The following is a 20801-nucleotide window of genomic DNA, read 5'->3' as shown; positions in this document are numbered from 1 at the left end:
GCTTCGAAATTTGCGAGTAGTTATAATATCGTATTTAAAAGATTGGGATTTTAGGAAACATGTAGTAAACCAACAAGTATGAAAAACAACTTACATTAACTAAGAAAAGGTATCATAGAACTTTGAAAGTGATTATATTAATTCGAAAGTATTTTACGTTATTATTTTACTGCATTAAAAAATATTGCGATAAGTGATCGAAAAACTACATTGTAGATTAGACGCTTTTAAAACTTCGGTGCACTACATAAAAATATCAGCCTTTTTTTTTCCAAAAAAAATAATTATAAATAAATCAAATTTATAAGTTTTTTATTGCGTTCTGGGGCTGTCGCGGGCAGCACATCACTAAACGATAGGGGTAAACTTCATGCGGCAGCTGGTGAGTCGCTTGTTTTGCAACCATATCATATGCAATTAATATTATTTTTGAACCCTCTTTCCCAAAAAAGTTTCCTTATTAATATTATTGTAATTAAATATTTTTCTAATTACCTACCCTGATCGATAATATCACGTGATAGCTCATAGCAAGCAAATTAAAAGTCTATAATATGAACATATTCTTTATAAAACTATATGGGTAAATTGAAAATAACTTTTTCGACATGTGTAGAAATGCTAAGAAAACACGTAATAACTTTCCTTACATTTAAAATGTATCTACGAGGATTCGATTTTAAAATTTATGTTTCGAAAGTAAATAAAGACACCAACACCAAATATTATTTTACTTACATCCACCAGTATATGAATAACCTGCAGTAATATTAATTACAATAATGAATATCACACTGCTTTTTTTTAAAACTGCAGAATTAGAACCAAGATATTCGGTACAGGGAATAATCAGTTCTCTTGAAATACACCATTTTAACAGATAGTCGATTCTTAAACTGATACGGAAAAGTTTGTTCTTTTTGTAGTCTATTTATAGTCCATTTTGAAATCCTCGAAAATGAGGTTGAAGAGCGTTGTTTAATTCGGCAGACAAGTCTGGGGGCACCCCCGATCCCTTGTTGTAGACACTGTAATAAAAAGTACATTATTATTACCTCTTTATAACACATTTTTTACAATAATAGAATGATAACAAAGGCCTTCGCTTCTTGGTTTCGTGTGGTAGAGCTATTAAATAATAGCAACAATTTAATAATAAACTAAGAAAAATTGTATAAACTTCCAAAAGTCACAAAAATAAAAAATAAATAATATAAAAAAAGAAAGAAAATCAAATTCTAACATTTAAGCAAAATTAATAAATCTATAAACAGAAATAAATAAACAAATAAAATAAATTATTTAAATGAAATAAAATAAAATAAATAAATGAAATAAAATAAATTAGAAAAACATTATAACTAAATTAAAAAATGAATAAAAAAATTAGACTAATATTTTACTAAAATTAATTGCAATAATACAAAACTTAATACAATACAAATCAAAAAATTTACTTCAGGGTCTTGGCATTATACACTTCGTAAAAGTATATTGAATTAAAATAAGTTTTACGTAAGATAATGGTTTTGGGTTCTAATTTAAAAAATTAATAACTTGTAATTCGTCACAACTTTCTAAAAAGTCAAAATAGTGTAATTTACTTATTAATTTTTTATTGTTTTTATTTAACAGCTGGCAAGTTAAACAATTCCGTCAACAATTGATATCTGAAAAGTCGAATGAAACAATGAAATAAATCTTCCCTTGATTCAAAGTTAAATAGTTAAAAGGTCAATTATTTCGAACAACTTAACATCTTCGCCCTATTCGAAAATCTTGAAAATATATTTTTTATTCTTCGATCAAAAATCTAATTTAGATATGCTTTAAGATATACTTAAGGACATATTATGATAGAGTTTATATTATACTCCCATTAATTTTTTTAAATATTTCTTACTTAAAATTACGCAAGTTATATGATTATATGCAATTCTCATCACTGCTTTCCCGCCGTCTTAATAAAGTAAAGAAATAAATTTGATTTCCAATAATTTTAATAAGTTAAATTGTTTCTAGCAGTAAATTAATTCCTCCAAAATTATTTCAATTCTGGGGTTAAAAAATTAATTAAACATAAATGATAACACGATGAACATTAAGAAAACACGATGAACATTAATGAATTAACTCTTTACTGCGAAATAAGAACAATTTTTATTTAAAATTTATGGAGAAGAAAAACGTATATTGAAACTATTTTTTGAACATGATAATTACAGCTATAAAATAATTTAAAATTCATAAATGTATTCTATACTTTATTTGAGTATTAAGAAAAACCTGAAGTTAGAAAAAGAAAGAATTTTTGATATGACAATTCTAAAATTAGCAAAGTTTTGGAATTTTTTTTACAATTTTCCATTTTTAGTACTTGCTGTTAAACAAAATAAGACCTACCGACCATTTTCCTGCTATAACAATACTTTGTGAGGTGTGCTAAAGTTTAAAAATAATATTACAAGATTCTCTAAAAAAAAATTCATCATTTTTTTTAAAAAAAGGCAACTTTCTTAAAGATAGCGGGCGAGAATAAGTTTGAACGTCAAAATAAAATTTTAACACATTAATTTTTTCTCCATTTAAAAAGAAAAGTAACATGTTGTATTTTTTTTCGCATTGCGCATATATGCATTTATTTTTCATTATTCTAATAGGAAACAATAAAAAAGATAATAAATAATTTATAATCATTTCTTCGACTAAATAGTAATGCTTACTAAATAGTCAGCTGTTTCGCATCAAGTAATTCCAAAGCAGCAGAATGTATTTAATTCCTTAATAAGGTTTAATTTTCAACTAACTGGAGATAATTCTAAGCTTTCTTTTAATAAAAACTAAAAAATAAAAAATTAGTGGCTTTCCTCTCCATGTAACGCAAATGCAGGTTAGTTCAACCGAAAAGCCCTCCATTCGCAACCAAACATTTTTTGTTTCAAATCACTCCTGTTCTCCTCATTCACATCTGGCGAGTCTTGAAAATGGGTGCCTATACGAGGGTTGCTATTTATATTTCTGGCCTTGGCAACAGTAAGTGTTGCTAGGCGACCGCAGACGATTTTAATCGAAAGTTTGATACTTTTAAACATAAATTCAGCAGACGATTTACCATTATAGCTTCATTTGTGTTGTTGACAGTAAATTGAAAAGTTCTTCTCTTTCAAAAAATGGAATTGAATCGTGAACATTTTCGCGCCAGTATTTTTCATAACTTTCGACGTGGATTGTCAAGACAAGAGTGCTTCGATGAACTTAATTCTTTATTCAGCGATAAAGCTCCATCCTACAGCACTGTAAGAAATTGGTATAACGAATTTAATCGTGGTCGATGTTCGATCCAGGACGAATCCCGTGCAGGTCGTCCAAAATTCGTTGTTGTGCTAGAAAAGATCGATGCTGTGCGTGAACTGATAAAGCAAGATCGTCATGTGACATACCGTGAGATAGAGGCGTCTTTGGACATCAGTATGACTAGCATCAATAAAATATTGCATGAACATTTGAGCGTAAAAAAAATTTATTCGCGCTGGATCCCGCATAATCCGACAAACGCTCAAAAAAAGGCTCGCATCGATTGGTGCAAGGAAATGTTGGAAAAATACGTTCAAGGTACATCAAAGGCTGTGTATAACATCTACGCAGGTGACGAATCATAGATCTGTGCATATGAGCCGGAAACAAAACAGCAATCAACTGTATGGGTCTTCCAAGACGAGGCAAAACCAACAAAAGTTGTTCGAGGAAGAAGCACATCGAAACAAATGATTGCCTGTTTCTTCGGCATTAACGGCCATGTGGCAACAGTGGCGTTAGAGCAACGCAGGACATTCAATTCTGAGTGGTACACGACCATTTGTTTGCCACAAGTCATCGGAGAAATTCGAAAAAAGCAGAAGAACAGGCAAATCATTCTTCATCATGACAATGCGAGCTCTCACACATCGACTCAAACAAAGGCATTTCTGACGAATCGAAAGATCGAACTGATGGGTCATCCGCCGTACAGCCCTGATTTGGCACCCAATGACTTCTTCTTATTCCCACACATCAAAAATAAATTACATGGACAACGATTTTCGACCCCCGAAGAAGCGGTTGATGTATTCAAAACGCATGTTTTGGAGTTACCTCAATCGGACTGGAAAAAGTGCTTTGAAAATTGGTTCAAACGCATGCAAAAGTGTATTGATCGTCATGGAGAATATTTTGAAGAACAATAAAACCAATTTCTATCCTACATTTTTGTTTTTTCATTATTAGGCCAGAAATATAAATATCAACCCTCGTATTTGAGAACGTTAAACATTTGCTTTAAGCACTGGCAATCTCAGAACTTGCTTAACGTAAATGACTAGTGACGTGAATTTTCGAGGTCCCAAAACATTTCGACTTTTATTGACATCTTCATATTTTTTGAAGTTAAATGTCATTTTTCATTTGTCCACTTTAGAGTCTTGGTATTATTCATTTAGTAACAAAGTATATTGAATTGAAATGAATTTACACGTAAGTTTTACGTAAGATAATGGTTTTGGCTCTTAATTTGAAAAAAATAATAACTTATAATTCGTCGAGTCCCTGTGCCGTCGAGCGAATCGAGATAATTTTTCATGGTTTTCCTCTCCATGTAACGTGAATGCAGCTTAGTTCCACCAAAAAGCCCTCCACTAAAGCGAAATTTAGCCCGATACTTCATCCAGGAGTTCCCTTGTCTTCTGGATTGGTTTCAAGTGAGAAATATATTGTAAAGTTAATACATTTTATCTGAAAAGCGTGTTTTAGTTAGAATAGTTAGAATAAAAAGTAATAATAATAATAAAAAAACAATAATTGTTTTAACTTTTCAAATAAGAAGCTCAGTGCTGTAGGGAAGTGTAAGAGTCCAAAAGCGAGAGTAACATCTCGAAATTTGCATACATTGACCACAGTGCTGACGAATCCCATTGCCGTCGGGCTAAACAATGGGGGGGGGGGAGTTTTCATGGTTTTCCTCTCCATGTAACACAAATGCAGGTTAGCTCCATCAAAAAGTCCTCCACAAAGGCATGTTTCTCCCAATACTCGATCCAGGCGTTCCCCTGTCTTCTGGATTTGGTTCAAAATTTCAAACGGAGTTGAATATTAGTAGTCGTAAACCCAAATATTGGGTTGGCTGTTGAGCGACGGTTATAAAATATAATAATAAAAAAACGAATGTTTGATTTAAAGAAAAACTTAAATTTAATTACTAAAACAATTGATTAGGATATTATTGAAGATATAATCTACTTGATTGCGTAGAGAATAAGATTTTGAAAAATGCGAAAAATATAATTTGGTAGTTTGCAGAATATCTAACTACGAAAACACGCAATTATGAGACTAAGTTTCATAAATATAGGGGTACACACCTTGCGGCACAAGCGCCCTGAGCAGCAACCGTAAGTAGTTTTAAAAAAATGAAATAAAACTCAATTTTTTTTATTTTGAAAAATAAAAAAAGTCTGAGATTGCTCGTTTAAGTTTTTGACACACCCAATCTCAACCAATGTAGGTTTTCGATTGTTTTTTCGATGGTTAACACTACGGATTTACGCATAGTCTTGAAAATATCATATTTTTAACACGACATTATTAGAATACACGAACGAATTTTGAATTCTAGTTATCACTTACGTCATTCGCCATATGTGCCGAATTTATCATAAATTCAATGCTATCCATTTTCACGTAGTTTCTGAAATTACGATTTTTTTAAAGATATTTTACGTCTTGAAAGTTTGGAATGGGGCATTTACATAAATTCGTTTTTGACGAGCTTTATTTGCGCAAACTTTATCGCAAATTTAAATGACTATTGCTACGCATTTCCACGAGATATTTAAAATTTTGATATCTTTAGAGCAGGGGTTTCCAACTTACATGTGGCCGGGGGGCGCAATCAAAATCACCAGTCAAACATCGGGCCACAACTTAATCAAAATTTTATACAGGACTCTTTTATGGTTGAAGGTACATTGAATATTACAGTCAGATTTTTATCAAAGTTTTTTTAACATTAAAAAGCAAAATAACAAGCATTACAAATACTTGTTACGTATACTAGCATTACGAATACTTGTAACGTATCATTTTGAATCTTATCTTAATCAGAAACTTAGTGACAAGATTTTTTTTCTTTTAAATTTTATTCTGTGATAAATTAAAAAATTTTCGACTTATTAGGAATTATGGCAACAACAAAAAATTCTCGATCATATGAAATTAAATTTTTTTCCTTTTCCGCTCATGCGATATTCAATTCAGGGAAGTTAAATAAAATTTGATATTCATTTCCTCTTTTATGCGTTTTAAAATTTACAAATGTAAGTAATTTCATCCAAAATAAATGGTTTCAAAAAGATAAATGGGAGAATTTCTTCGAGAAAATTTCTGGTACGCACATGCTAAATTACCTTCACAAAATACAAAAAAAAAAAAAAAAACGAAACAAAAAAGAGCAACATACACGATTATTTTTGTGTTTAAATAAATATTTTCTTGGATGCAAAACCTGAGAAATAATTTTTTTTGCACCGTTGGTACGTTAAATTTCACAGAAACGAAGAAATTAGGTTTTTTTAAACGGAAGAAAAGTATTTTAAACCCATGTAGATTTTTTACAAAAATTGTCCGCTGAGAACGACAACTAATATATTTTTGTTCGCGGGCCACAAAAAAATGGCTTAGCGGGCCGCCAGTTGGAAACCACTGTTTTAGAGCGATATTATTACAAATCGCTCATTTAGATAATCAATTATGACGTGGTTTATTTGTGCCGATTTTGTTGCAAATCAAGTTATTTATAGTCACATGATTTAAAAATCATATATCGCTATTCGTACTTACGCGTTTTAAGAATCATACGTTTTGATTTTTCTCGCAATTTAAAAATCACACATCGTGATTCGCTAAAAATCAAGTTCCCTATTGACATTAACGAGATTTAAAAATCATCCATCGCGATTCGTATTCATGAGATTTAAAATCGCATATCCCGATTTGTATTTTGGCGTTTAAAAAATCATTCGCTGTTACACTTCTCGAAATTCAAAAATCATACATCACGATTCGCATTCACACGATTTAAATACCACATTGCGATTCATATTCACGCATTTTAAAAATCAGACCTTGTGAGTCTTCTCGCAATTTAAAATATCAATTTCGATTCGTATTCACGCGATTTAAAAATCACGACATCGTCATTCTTATTTAAGGGATTTAAAACTCAGGAAAGGAAGAGCACCATTTGGGACAAATTTCCAAAACTGATAAAGTTATCTGCCCAAGTTTAATACAGCAGAGAACAATAGCTTCTGTAAAAAGACTGTTTTCCAGAATGAATTGGGCAAGTTCAAAATTGGGGAGCAGTCTTTAAACAAAATCATTAAATTTTCACTTAATTGCCCAAAAAAGCTATCAGACAATTACATAGGAAATATAAAAACAAAAAACATTTTATTCACTTTAAAGAGATTTTAAAATGGTTAAAGCATTAAATGCAATTCTTACCAGAACCATTTAAGAAAAATGATGTAACACGCAAAACCTACAATTCCCCTTCATAGATATAAAGACTGCAGTTAATCCTGTAAAATGCAAAGAAAAAAAAAAAGATGAAATACTCAAAATTTCAAATAACACCTCAAAATAAAAATTTACTCAGGACACTGATATACAACATATTGAATATGTCACAAGTGACTAACTGTAAGAAAATAGTAGCTGAAAACAGCTGACTAAATTGTATCCTCTGATAATAAAAGTAGAACACAGGTTGAAAAAAAAACTTTAAAGAAGTAGAGACTGAATGTTTGATAAAGGCAGACATTAACACATTATTTTTTTCCATTGAGGATCATAAATGAAAACAAATTGGGGATCGCAATTATTATTTAACCAGGGGGGGGGGGGACGAAAACGCTATCGAAATCTGACATATCACAGCACAGGAAGGTGTATATAATAAATAACAAGGCAAGTTTGATTGCGTGTGGAAACAAATATAAGTTGAAATATTGTTGAAAACATGTTAAAGTTTCGACGTCCAATTAAATCTGTTTTGATGCTTACTACATTCCTCTTATTCATTATTTTTTCTCTTTAATATTAATTTAGAACTCCTCATGTGTATACTTTTTATTTTCATTTCTTTAAAAGGATTTAAAAAAATACATATTAAGAGCAGACTTTTCGGAACACTCTGCATAAGACAGGATTCTTTATAAACCTCAAATGCTTTTTTTTGCTTCTTTTGCCATTTATCTTGTTATTATATTTTAATCCTTAGCAATTTCGACGTCATTTTTCGAGTTTGAAATTTTGCATTTGAGTAATCACTGATTTTTTGTGCACCGACTTCGAAGTCTAAAAAAGAAAGCTTAGAAATTATATTCTTTATTCATCGTTATAGTGACCCTCCAGGCAGAATTTTTGTCTGCGACAAACCTCAACATCTTTCTACAAGATATTTTTAATAGTAACAAATACATACATTACCTATTTAAACTAACAGACGAGCTTCGTGTTTACAACAACGCCTGTACGCACAGAGAAAAACTGAATGTCAACCGTAATTGTATTTCTAATCATTATTTTTAAATGATTTAATATTTAATTGAAAATGTGATATTTTTTTCATGTACACATAAAAATATTTCATATTTTAATATTATGGGCAATATTTTCACATTTTGAAAGAGTAAAAAAAAAACGCATGAGCTTATTTCGAGTGAAATGGACCAATGAATGTCGACATATCACAGATCTTGCGAGAAAATTTTTTTCTTTTAGAACAGTTCTTTATAAAAACAGCTGAAGAAAATTATTTCAATGTTTTGATACCAAAACTATGTTTAGAGATCTACTTTGAAATATGACTCAATGGGAGATTTCGCAAATTTAAATTAGGTTCCGAACGTTCTCGTACGAAAGGTTTTAAGTGCGAAAGCGCCAGTTTCGGTGAAATGCGCATGCAGAAAATATTATACAATATAAAATTATATTTATATTTTATTATATAAAATTTTAAGGAAATCGAATGTTTAAGATAATTTATAAAATTCTTCAATCACCTAACTACTCAGTTAATGAAAAAAAAACTCGTATAAATTACTTGATTTTTGAGATCAAAATGTGTTTTTAAATCCTAAATGTGATGCAATTAGCATTTACAATTTTTAAAGTAAGTTTTCTTTTAGTTAATAACATGAGTCCGAAAAGAATTATTTACGGTTTAAGGTAAAACATTAAAAATAGCTTATATGATGATATTGACTATTTGTTTATTTATTGACAATTTGGCTTAATGAATAATAACATAATCGGATACAAATTTTCAACCTTTCACTAATTATCTAAACTAAATTTAATAGAATTAGTGAATATAATTAACTTAATGTGATCATAGATAAAATGAATCATAGAAATCATAGAAAAAATCATAGAAATCATAGAAAAAATCATAGAAATCATAGAAAAAAAAAGCAAAACAAAGAAAAATGTTTGAAAAAAATAAGCATTATTACCTCGACAGCAAGTAAGCTTCCAGTGTCCGGAAGGCGGACAGGTCCTAGATTAAGAAATTCATTGCAACTACACTCTGCAGATGAATTTCTAAATCGTTAATACGGCCCCGGCAATACAAGCACATAGATGAAGTAATTCTTTTACCGCTAGCGATACAGAATTACTCAATCATATTCCGGACTTCATGGAAGACATACCCCATCATCAACCAGTTCATCACTCGAACTGGTTGGGGCATAATAACTAGAAAAATCATAGAAAAGAAGAAAAAAAAAACAAAGAAAAATGTTAGAAAAAAGTAAGCATTATTACCTCGACAGCAAGTAAGCTTCCAGTGTCCGGAAGGCGGACAGGTCCTAGATTAAGAAATTCATTGCAACTACACTCTGCAGATGAATTTCTAAATCGTTAATACGGCCCCGGCAATACAAGCACATAGATGAAGTAATTCTTTTACCGCTAGCGATACAGAATTACTCAATCATATTCCGGACTTCTTGGAAGACATACCCCATCATCAACCAGTTCATCACTCGAACTGGTTGGGGCATAATAACTAGAAAAATCATAGAAAAGAAGAAGAAAAAAACAAAGAAAAATGTTAGAAAAAAATAAGCATTATTACCTCGACAGCAAGTAAGCTTCCAGTGTCCGGAAGGCGGACAGGTCCTAGATTAAGAAATTCATTGCAACTACACTCTGCAGATGAATTTCTAAATCGTTAATACGGCCCCGGCAATACAAGCACATAGATCAAGTAATTCTTTTACCGCTAGCGATACAGAATTACTCAATCATATTCCGGACTTCTTGGAAGACATACCCCATCATCAACCAGTTCATCACTCGAACTGGTTGGGGCATAATAACTAGAAAAATCATAGAAAAGAAGAAGAAAAAAACAAAGAAAAATGTTAGAAAAAAATAAGCATTATTACCTCGACAGCAAGTAAGCTTCCAGTGTCCGGAAGGCGGACAGGTCCTAGATTAAGAAATTCATTGCAACTACACTCTGCAGATGAATTTCTAAATCGTTAATACGGCCCCGGCAATACAAGCACATAGATCAAGTAATTCTTTTACCGCTAGCGATACAGAATTACTCAATCATATTCCGGACTTCTTGGAAGACATACCCCATCATCAACCAGTTCATCACTCGAACTGGTTGGGGCATAATAACTAGAAAAATCATAGAAAAGAAGAAGAAAAAAACAAAGAAAAATGTTAGAAAAAAATAAGCATTATTACCTCGACAGCAAGTAAGCTTCCAGTGTCCGGAAGGCGGACAGGTCCTAGATTAAGAAATTCATTGCAACTACACTCTGCAGATGAATTTCTAAATCGTTAATACGGCCCCGGCAATACAAGCACATAGATGAAGTAATTCTTTTACCGCTAGCGATACAGAATTACTCAATCATATTCCGGACTTCTTGGAAGACATACCCCATCATCAACCAGTTCATCACTCGAACTGGTTGGGGCATAATAACTAGAAAAATCATAGAAAAGAAGAAGAAAAAAACAAAGAAAAATGTTAGAAAAAAATAAGCATTATTACCTCGACAGCAAGTAAGCTTCCAGTGTCCGGAAGGCGGACAGGTCCTAGATTAAGAAATTCATTGCAACTACACTCTGCAGATGAATTTCTAAATCGTTAATACGGCCCCGGCAATACAAGCACATAGATCAAGTAATTCTTTTACCGCTAGCGATACAGAATTACTCAATCATATTCCGGACTTCTTGGAAGACATACCCCATCATCAACCAGTTCATCACTCGAACTGGTTGGGGCATAATAACTAGAAAAATCATAGAAAAGAAGAAAAAAAAACAAAGAAAAATGTTAGAAAAAAATAAGCATTATTACCTCGACAGCAAGTAAGCTTCCAGTGTCCGGAAGGCGGACAGGTCCTAGATTAAGAAATTCATTGCAACTACACTCTGCAGATGAATTTCTAAATCGTTAATACGGCCCCGGCAATACAAGCACATAGATGAAGTAATTCTTGTACCGCTAGCGATACAGAATTACTCAATCATATTCCGGACTTCATGGAAGACATACCCCATCATCAACCAGTTCATCACTCGAACTGGTTGGGGCATAATAACTAGAAAAATCATAGAAAAGAAGAAAAAAAAACAAAGAAAAATGTTAGAAAAAAGTAAGCATTATTACCTCGACAGCAAGTAAGCTTCCAGTGTCCGGAAGGCGGACAGGTCCTAGATTAAGAAATTCATTGCAACTACACTCTGCAGATGAATTTCTAAATCGTTAATACGGCCCCGGCAATACAAGCACATAGATGAAGTAATTCTTTTACCGCTAGCGATACAGAATTACTCAATCATATTCCGGACTTCTTGGAAGACATACCCCATCATCAACCAGTTCATCACTCGAACTGGTTGGGGCATAATAACTAGAAAAATCATAGAAAAGAAGAAAAAAAAACAAAGAAAAATGTTAGAAAAAAAATAAGCATTATTACCTCGACAGCAAGTAAGCTTCCAGTGTCCGGAAGGCGGACAGGTCCTAGATTAAGAAATTCATTGCAACTACACTCTGCAGATGAATTTCTAAATCGTTAATACGGCCCCGGCAATACAAGCACATAGATGAAGTAATTCTTGTACCGCTAGCGATACAGAATTACTCAATCATATTCCGGACTTCATGGAAGACATACCCCATCATCAACCAGTTCATCACTCGAACTGGTTGGGGCATAATAACTAGAAAAATCATAGAAAAGAAGAAAAAAAAACAAAGAAAAATGTTAGAAAAAAGTAAGCATTATTACCTCGACAGCAAGTAAGCTTCCAGTGTCCGGAAGGCGGACAGGTCCTAGATTAAGAAATTCATTGCAACTACACTCTGCAGATGAATTTCTAAATCGTTAATACGGCCCCGGCAATACAAGCACATAGATGAAGTAATTCTTTTACCGCTAGCGATACAGAATTACTCAATCATATTCCGGACTTCTTGGAAGACATACCCCATCATCAACCAGTTCATCACTCGAACTGGTTGGGGCATAATGATTCAAAAGAAAATGAAAAGATATCGAACTGGCAGGAACATAATCGTTTATAAAAATATTAGTAGAAAAAAAGGAAAACAAAGGAGAATAGTTATTAAAAAAATATTTACTATCACGATAGCAGCCGTGCCGATAACGACACATAATTTCTGAATCATAATCAGGACATAATATAATTTATATCGAGAGTATTATTAATTAATTTAGATTGACCTTCTGATCAAGAGAAATAACGATAAAGTTATTGTATGTAAATTCGTTTCCATATTCAAAATTTAAATACTTAAAAAAATATGAATTAAAGCAATATAAATGACTTACTAATATTCTATAAGCTGCGTGCAAAATAATTTGATAGTTAATAAACCTTTCGATACTATATCCACCTTCCCTATTTCGTTTTGTTTATTTAAATGCCAATTCTTCAAAACTTAATAAACACATGTCTTGGTATATAAATAATAAATCAATTCTGTGAAGAAAAATGCAGAATAGTGTTTTTTTAATGTTGCATGCTCTAAACTAATTTAATATTTAACTGAGAAATAAAGGCTTTGTTTTTCCAAATTTATAAAACCATTCTCTTTTTTCTCTTTTTGTTTTTATTGTGCTTATATACAATTATATTTATAAATGAAGTAAAATAAATATTATATATATATATATATATATATATATATATATATATATATATATATATACATAAATGAGAGAAAGAGAATTGAAATCAAGCAATAAAATCGGTACTTATCATTTTTTTTTCATCAAAATTCTTCGAGCTTAAGCTCCGATTTCCTTAGTTTCATGACCTTGAAAGAGAAATTGGATAATATTAATATCAATATTTCACACATCAAAATAGCAAGCATATAATCTATAGGAGATAGCAATCAGCTAGCGGCACGAAGGGACTGTATATACGCTGTTTAACCGAGCGGTTGTGAAAAAATCAAAAACGTTCAATGTTACTTACTAAATTAGAAATACAGTATCTATTTCTTTTGTTTTTTTATTTCTGTGTAGAATATGAAAAAAGTAATTAAATTGATTTGAACTATTCTTATTATAATGTTACAGTTCTTCGGATAAGCTTTATGGCCCAAATAGTAAAAAATAAAAAATAATAATAAAAAAACGTTAAAAAAAATTCATCAATATCAAAAAAGAATTGTTCTAAGAAGGGATTAACTGAGCTGGAAAGTTGGAATTAAATGTAATTCTCATCAGAGGTTTGTTCAGACATTTTGTAAAAGGTCCGTTTTCGTAAAATTGTAAAAAAATTACTCGTAATAAGTGAATATAAAATAAACGTTAAGTCATATTCTTTCAACCTGGGTTCGCTTTTGTGAATTTGTGCAAATAGGGTCCGTTATTGCAAAACTTTTTCAAGGAGTTTTTAAATTGTAAAGACACACAAGATTATGCTCAACACTGTAAATATATAATTAAAAAATTAAATTTTAAAAAATAAACAGCAATTACAGCTACTAATTTAGCAATGCAACATATAAAACAATAATGAAGATAAACAAATTTGTGAAGGGTTCGATTAAAAGAAATTATTTTGTGAAGGGTTCGTTTTTATGAAAAGATATTTTGTGAAGGGTCCGTAATTTCTTCTAAACAGACCCCTGCTCATGAATCACAAAAAATATTGATTGCTGAAACCGGGGTTTGCTCTTTAAAAGCGAACTAAGTTCCAATTGGGTCTACCAACCAAGTATTTTTGCTTTCTTCATTAAATCCGGCTCCTCATTAAATCTGGGTTCATTATGAACGATTTCGACTCTATTAGAGGGAAACGGTTAAATATTGTGCATTCGTACTATGACTGACAAAGAGTAAGGAGAGAAAAAAATTACATTTAATGAAATAATAAATCCATTGTGTAAAGTATAAAACATTTACCACAGATAGAGTTTTTTAAACAATCAATAAATACAGTAAAATTTAGATTTAATCTCTACCTTTGCGAGTTTAAATACTTCGGATTTTCTAATGAAAAGAGGCATTTAAAGACAAGCTAAAAAGTGAATCAGTTTGTACAAAAGCCAACTTCTTTCATTATGTTCAGTAAAGAAAAATATTTTCTATCCATTTTGAGTTATTAAATTCTAATAAATGACGAGAGGTGTGAAAAATAAATATTGACAAGTTAATATGATTTTAAATATACGAGTATATCTGGTAGCCCTTTCATTTTTCTCAACTTTATACGTTTTTGTATAAAAGTCGACTAACATGCTAATCAGTTTCCTTTTAAGCAGTCTAATTAGCTGGCTTCGTAACTTCTTTTTAAAAAAAAAAACATAAAACAGTCAATATAAGCCCAATAAATTCTAAATTGGCAAGCTAAAGTGACCAAAAAATATTATATTGAAATTAATTATTAAAAGCAGAGAGTTGAATCACTAGCGAAAAAGACTGGATAAAAAATAACAAAACCAGTTTGATAGCCTGATAATAACTTTCCAATGATCGCAGTTGAACTCCTTTTTTCTCCGGCAACTAAACAGGTTTTGATTCTTTGTCCCTCTTTCTCTAGATTTCTTAAATTTCAATAACTTTTTTTTGTAAAACTTTTAATTAATTTTTTTTTCAATGTTTCACTATTAATTTTCAAACCTTAATGCTCATACTGTTTTCACTTAAGTTTTGAGGGTTCTGAGAAACGGCGATCAATATTATATATCCTGTATATTTGATTTCCTTTTGTGGCAGTTGGGTAACGACCTGATATTTTGAAACTTGTATTTCATCATAATTGCGAGCATTACACATTCTTTGTATTTTAATTTTTATTTAAAATTACTTTAGTACTTTTTTGTTCACAAAAAATTTAATCGAGACATAAACAGACCAGTGAAAATATAAAGAGATTATTACTCACTATATAGCGCCTAATTTTCGTAGTCTCTATCCTTGTATCAAATTGTACAAAATTTGGAGGCATAAAAATGCTGATAGCGGTTGTTTTATTTTATAATCGTAGTTGAACAGCAGACCAAATTCTGTGTTTATGAAACTAACGTTCAACACCATAGATTTGTAACTTTGAATCCAAACCAAAAGACAAGGAAACTCCTGGATTGAGAGAAATTTGCTTTTGTGGACATTTTGATAGAACTAACACGCATTTGCGTTACATGAGGAGAAAAACCCCCGAAAACCTTCCACAGTTAAGCTGACGGCGAAGAATCTCTGTCCCATGATTCGTTTAACACTGAGGATATTTTACTCCGGCACTCTAGTCGTTGCGAAATTTATTTCGACCCGACATTGCTGCGATTCGAACCCAGGTTACCTTACTGGGAGGCAAGTGCTCTTTCCCCTGAACCCCAGAGATTAATAATCAGAAGCACAATAACACAGAAATATATTCAGTTAACCTTAACAAAATTCATATTAACTCAATTTTAAGCAGTATATACTACTTCATTTTATATTGGTATATAACATTCATAAAACTATGCATAAATTTACTATTGAATAAAAACATAATATTTAGATAAACGATATAGAAGATATCCTAACCTAATCCTATACCTATATATAGATTTAGGATTTAAATATATCTAAATTAAAAATTAAACAACACTGAAATTTGATATTTATGTAAAATGATGAAATAAGATTGACTTCTAGAAATCAATGCTTTAATTTTTGGGAAAAATTAGTACTAGAATTCTTTATAATTTTGTATTTGAAGCACTAAAAATATCTGTTCAGAGCATTTCAGATTTTGGTTTATGTTTTCTTGCTTTTTTGATAAGGAGTGAAGATAAAATTTCAAAATAGTCCGTTAAAAGAGGATAAATAAAAGTTCTTGGCTTTTTTTAAATTTTATATTTCTATAAAATCCTTTACACTTCATTTTCATTGTCTTTACATTTGTTAGAAGAGTAAAAAAAAAGATAAGTAAATGAGTTCGGGAGAACAGAATTTCATAATTCTAGGTAGTTATGAGGAAAAAACTTATGTTTAGCAAATTAGTATGGAAATTATCAAAATCCGTAATTTTTTTTTACTCAACTTCAGACCGTAATTTTGATCATGACATCGTAATAACTACGGATAAATCAAAATTGTTTGCTATACTATACATATGAAATGTAAATGCAGTTTTAGATTTTGACATAGAAATATTGACAGTTTATTAAAAAAAAAAACTTTTTTTGGTTTTACATTTTCTTTTTTTTTTCTACTGTAATCTAAAAGAGCATTCAATAAAATTAAAGAAAAATTTTGAAGCAATTTAAAATTTGGAAGAAAAAAAATCATTAAAAACTCCACATGCTATGCGTATTTTAAGTAGTTCTTTTATGCTGCGCATAAGCAGAGAAATATTTAAAAAAAATCATACTATTTACTTTTATCATATTTGTCAAATATATAAATAAAAAAGTACGATTCTAAAATCATAAAAATGTTATAAGTTTGAAGCACTTTTCTAAGTAGTTTGTGCACTTTTTAAAAGAAAACTCAAAACTAGCAGCGGTTTTCTACAAATGTCAATTTTGTAGTATTGCAAATATCATAATTCAAATCCATACAAAATGAAATTTGCGGAAAACTTTTTAGCGTTTTGAGTCTTTTTTTTTAATCGAAATAAATACAAAAGTTACTTAGTTAAGTGCTTAAAACTTTTAAATTTTAACAACGTAAAAGTCAGACTTTTTTTTCATTAGTTACCAATTACAATTCACTACAAAATTATAATAATTAAATTTCTGTGCATGCGCAGTATAAAAGAGCTTCTTTAAATACTCATATCATGCACAGTTTATTTTTTTTTTCAAATTTTAAAACAATAATTTAGTAATTAATTTTAAATTGTTCCTAAATCTAATCGAATCTTATTAAATTCGGGTTCAATGATCCCAAACGATGTTGTAGTTCATTTACGTCGCACTTGAGATGCATAATGGGCTATTGGCGACTGTTTGGGAAACATCCCTGAGGATGATAATCTGCAGAGGGAATGGCATCCCCGCTTCGGTAGCCCGACGACCCGAAGTCGAGCACTTTACCGTAGAACAGTTAAACGAGGACCAATACCGCACACCCACGGTCCCTATGCAGACTAATCCAAGTGGTCACCCACCCGTATATTGAATGCAGCCAGTGATGCTTAACTTCGGTGATCGGCTGGGAACCGTGTCTTAACATTCAGTCCACTACGGGACTGATCCCAAACGAATGGGACGTTAAATTTGCACACAAAAATAAAAGAGGTTTAACATTCGGTACTTTTTAACACTAAAAAGACTGAAACTTAGTATACATACCTATATTGCCCAAAAGCAATCAAAATGACTGGATTGCAAAAGAATAAATAATGTGTAAAGAAATTTGTTTAAAATTAATTTTTAATATTTTTTTATATTATTTACAGTTATATAACAAGTTATTATATTATAAGTAAATATTAACAATAAAAAAAGTATATGTTGTACAAAATTCTAAGAAATTGTGTCATTATATAAAACATTGTTTTTCTAATTGAAATTAAAAAGCAGTCAAAATGACTTCCTTATGCAATCTAGTGTTAACCGTAAGGTTTTTTTTTCTTATATGATTCCGATGCATTACTTTGATAACAGTTTGTGAGTATACAGAATAATACATAAAACATGCACAATGAAACATTTGACCATAATAGTTCAACTTTAAAAAAATCTTTTTTTCTCTCCAAAATTAAATATTTTTTAAACGTATTTTTTCCCTAAATTGCATTATTAAATACTATCAAGTACTGAAAGTCCTTAAAATTATTACTTTTTCAAAAAAAAAATTTTTTTTTTGATTTTAAAGACAATAACTAAAAGTTAACTGTGTGGTCTAACAGCTAACGACTTCAAAAAAATTTTATAATATTTTTTAAACTCTTAGTATGTCCTTTAATGTCATGTTTGAAACTCAGATAAGAAAAATAAAATATTCGCATATGATCAATCAAAGGTTTTATCACGAAAATTATGAATTAAATCAACTGAGAAAAGACATAAGTATTTTTTAATACATGTATTTTTGTTTATTTTTATTTGCGAGATTTATTTTCGATTTTTCCTTTTTGTTTATGGAGTATTCATGCATGGTAAGAACTTTAAATAAGTAGGAAATAGTAAGTTTTGAATTAATGTAACATTTAAAATAAATTAGAATTTCCTCCAGTTAATTCCAATTGAGTTTTTTATTTAGGTAAATAATTAAAAACGTTAATTTTGTTTTCTCAACAAATTTCTATCATATCGCTTTCAAAAAAACAAAAAAAAAAAATAGATTTTGAAATTTTATATTTACTAAAGTATGCTTATTTTAAATTAAGAGGCATTACTTGATAATAATTTAAATGTTTTTATAAGAAAAAAAAAGTAAATTATTAATTTTTATTACTATTTCTATAATAAGCCAACAAATTTTTTATTAGTGTGTTAAATGAAGCTGAAAAATAATGTATTACATTCTTAAAATTCTCAACTTAATCATTTTAATTAATTAACTAAAAACAATACCCGAAATAACATCTATACAGTCTCTGTTATTAAACCGAACACATATCTTTAAATCACATTTGTCATGCCTTTATTTATTAGTAAAAAAAATATTATCTGAACACATTAAATTTAAATATTGAATAAAAAATACAATTCAAAAATATTTCGAACGTAAAGAGAGCTCCTGTCTGAAGGAACTGTTTGGTGAAATTGTTTGAAGGAACTGTTTTAATATAAATATAAGTAAAAGGAAATTATTTAGCAAACAAAATGTATCTTGAATAAAAAGTATATTAAAATTCTTTATTACCTCTATCACAAAAACAATTGCCAATCACGAAAAGTCACCATCGCTTAAACAGGGCACTTACCATTCTATAAATTGTTACCCTGATGGAAATGAATTCATTTTCTCCTTCTTACTTATTGATAGCCAATCAAATAGCAGAACGGCTCAAAGAAACTTTGCATATGCCCAACTCTTCTACTCTTTTTAGGGTTGCTTTAAGTTCATTTCTTACAGATGAAAGACGGCAGATCGCCAAGTCAATGGCGGGAAAGAGAATCGAAATTTTCAACAGTACATGACATTTTTAATTGAATTATTAAAATCCTCTTTCTTTTTAAAATGAATGATATTAATTTATTGTTACACATGCATATGCAGGTTTGTGAGCTCATTACGAAATGCAACTTTTATTGTAGAAAAGTAGTTGTTTTTAAGTGGAAAAGTAATATTGTGCAAAATTCTAATTTGCCTCATTTCTTTCCATTTATTCTCCAGACGTTTAAAAGCGGGGAAATAGTGATAACTGAATTACAAGTGTACGTTTATGCAGTATGGTGAGATGGGGGGGGGGATTGTGACAAAGGAGAGTCAGAGCCTGACTAAGGCAAGGGCATACGTGGCAGTTGCCCCGGGCGCCACATCAGAGGGGGTCCCCGAAACGAATTGAGAGTTTATTTTAGATTTCTTTCTTAATTAAACATTTTTTTAAAACAAAATATCAGTACTGTGTAAAATCCGTCAGTTTTATGTTAGCTTCTTCATTAATCTATCATATGAACATAAAAAAATCTATCTTTCGTAAATCTATGGCTTTCAAGGACGTAATTCAGATAAATTTTCGCAATTACGATGGATAAATTTGGCCAATCAAAAGCTTGTATTTTTACGTATCTCAAAATGCGATATGTTTGCAAAAATACGGGCTTTCGATTGACTTAATTGAGCCATCGTAATAACGAAAATTTAGCTGAATCCGCCCTAATGTCAGCAAGGATATGAATTTTTCGAAGCTAGATGACAATCAGAAAACTGCATTCGGCAATGATGGACATGGAATTGTCAATCAATGAATAAAATGAACAGAACGATATTTCGTCTGACCATTGAACTGGGGGGGAGGGGGGGGGACTTTATAGCTATTTTAGGTTCCAGTCAATTTTCTTATTATGTTATCTATAATGAGGTGAAAAATTTAGATACCTCCATAAAGTTCGGTTCTTCATAACTAAAAAAGTGAAGCAGACGGGGGCCCCCAAAGAAGTTTTTACCCCGGGCCCCAAATAGGCTAAGTCGGGACTTGCTTATGGATTCAGGGACAAATTTTTTTGAGGGATAAAAACAGAAGGAGTCACAAAGTTTAAAAGACCCTTTTTTCAAAACTTAAGTTCATGCAGCTTATAAATTAAT

General features: G+C 30.6%; 1 long non-coding RNA gene across 1 annotated transcript; it reads right to left on the bottom strand.

Annotated features, from left to right (window-relative positions):
- Positions 1 to 750: 750 nt before the first annotated feature.
- Positions 751 to 19693, bottom strand: LOC147812610 (uncharacterized). Its single transcript, XR_015433464.1, has 4 exons — positions 19416 to 19693; positions 13356 to 13417; positions 7537 to 7613; positions 751 to 1028 (listed from the first exon to the last, which is right to left on the bottom strand). It is a non-coding gene; the product is annotated as an uncharacterized LOC147812610 (long non-coding RNA).
- Between the last annotated feature and the right edge of the window lie 1108 nt (positions 19694 to 20801).

Source organism: Parasteatoda tepidariorum, chromosome 4, assembly GCF_982258835.1.
Source record: "Parasteatoda tepidariorum strain Cologne lab strain chromosome 4, Ptep-v5.0, whole genome shotgun sequence".
Lineage (NCBI taxonomy): Eukaryota > Metazoa > Arthropoda > Arachnida > Araneae > Theridiidae > Parasteatoda > Parasteatoda tepidariorum.
The sequence above is the reverse complement of the archived record's forward strand: the minus strand, read 5'-3'. Positions and strand labels throughout refer to the sequence as shown.